This window comes from Octodon degus, unplaced genomic scaffold (assembly GCF_000260255.1).
Source record: "Octodon degus isolate 3935 unplaced genomic scaffold, OctDeg1.0 scaffold00061, whole genome shotgun sequence".
NCBI lineage: Eukaryota > Metazoa > Chordata > Mammalia > Rodentia > Octodontidae > Octodon > Octodon degus.
Window position 1 is genome coordinate 6,958,418 of NW_004524637.1, and position 2,187 is coordinate 6,960,604.

Genomic DNA, 2,187 nt, shown 5'->3' on the forward strand with positions numbered 1-2,187 from the left:
GGAAAATAAATATATGAAAAAATAGTCAATATCATTTGTCACTCAAGAAATGCAAATTAAAACACTGAGATTTCATCTCACTCCAGACACAATGTCTATCATCAAGAAATCAACCAATAATAGGGGCTGGAGAGATGGATCAGCAGTGTAAGAGCTTCCCTGGCAAGCGCAAGGGCCTGGGTTCAATCCCCAGATCCACTGAAAAAAAGAAAAAGAAAGACAGAAAAGAAAACAGTAAGAGTTATGAATAAGAAAAAGACCTGAAGGAACTAAAGCCCTTCTCCAGTAAATTCAAGGACAACCCAGCACTACCTAAACTATGCAAAAGAAATCAACCAATAATAAATGCTGGTAAGGCTGTGGGGGAAAGGGAAACTTTGTCCACTGTTGGTGGAGTGTAGACTGGTAAAACCACATGAAAATCTGTGTGATGATTCCTCAAAACACTAGAATTAGAGGTCGTCTTCTACCCAGCTATTCCTCTTCTGGGTATTTTCTCAGATTAATTGAAAACCTCATGCCACAGCAATACATATGTATGCATGTTTATAGCAGCACAATTTGTTATAGCTACAACCTGGAAGCAACCCAAATGCCTGTCATCTGAGCAAGGATTTTTAAAATGTATTTTTATACAATGGAATATTACCCAGCTAGAAAGATAAGTTCAAGGTTTTTATAAGTAAATGGATGCAACTAAAGACTATACTCATAAGTGAAATAAACAGAAACATATGTGCAAACCTTGTAGTCTCAGAAAGTAAGAAACTGAAAGAGTAAATAAGATCCAAAATGGTGCAATAAATAGAGTAAAAAGAAAAGAAACTGCTCAAAAGGAAAGAAAAACTGGGATGGGGAAAAAGAAAAAAAGAAGGTACAGGGAAGAAAGAAAAGATATGTATTTATACACAAGATAGCTATGATAATTGCACTACTAATTTCTGTTTAGGTATTTAGTACAGAGTCTACAGGGTCTCACTACACAGCTCCAACTCTAGTGATCCTCCTGTTTTCAGCCTCCCAATCGCTGGGATTACAAGTGCACACCACCACCAGTCTCAATTGCTGTCTCAGTGTACCCCGGGGTTGGGGCTGGCACGGCACATTGGGAACTGAACTCAGGCCTCTGTGCTCTGCCTAAGCAGGCACTTTAATCTGCTGAGCTATCTGGCCAGCCCTGTATTCTATTAGTTCATTAAAAGGAACAGTTAGTGCTTATATTATTTGATCAATTTTGCATGCCTGTCTGGTAATCTAAGAAACTACTTTGAAGATACCAACATGCAATATAATAACCATCATTAATTTCCTATCATCTTGTTTTGAAATTTTGCATATTTATTGTTTGTCCCTCTTTAAAAATAAAATAAAAATAAATCAATAAACTTTTTTAAAGTAATATTCGTTTCACAGCAAAACTGGTGTAAAAAATACTTTCCCAAGTACCTCTTGTAACTCTACTCCGCAAACAATCTTCCCTACTATTCATACCCTGCACTAAATGCACCTTGTTCACACTCCCTGAGCTCACACTAATACATTATAATCGCTGAAAGCCTGCAGCTTGCACTGGGGTTACACTTGGCTTGTTCCAAGGAATCTAAGATCTGGATCAGGAGATGATAACCTCAGTTTCATGAGCAATTCTCACATCGTCTTCAAACATGATCATGCAATTTGGCACTGTCAGTGGTGGTCAAGCATTCTGTTTTAAAAAAGAGAATTAAAATGTTTAAAGACAATAAAAAACATACAGAATTTCAAAACAAGATGACAGAAAATTAACAATAGTTGTGCCCTGTTCTCCTCGTTCTTCAGCGCTTACCCTCCGTGGTTCCTTATTACTTTCTAATCTCCAGGATTTGAATTCGCTGCCATGTCTTCTGAAGAAGGGAAGCTCTTCGTCGGTGGGCTCAATTTCAATACAGACGAGCAGGCACTGGAAGACCACTTCAGCAGCTTTGGCCCTTTCTGAGGTGGTTGCTGTCAAGGACCGGGAAACTCAGCGATCCCGGGGTTTTGGCTTCATCACCTTTACCAATCCAGAGCATGCCTCAGATGCCATGAGAGCCATGAATGGAGAGTCCCTGGATGGTCGCCAGATCCGTGTGGACCATGCAGGCAAATCTGCCCGGGGCACCAGAGGAGGAGGTGCTTTTGGGGCCCATGGACGTGGTCGCAGTTACT

At 40.0% G+C, this 2,187-nt stretch overlaps 1 pseudogene; it reads left to right on the top strand.

The window, feature by feature from the left end:
* Positions 1-1,817: 1,817 nt before the first annotated feature.
* LOC101561274 overlaps positions 1,818-2,187 on the top strand; it is an 11,721-nt pseudogene continuing 11,351 nt past the window's right edge.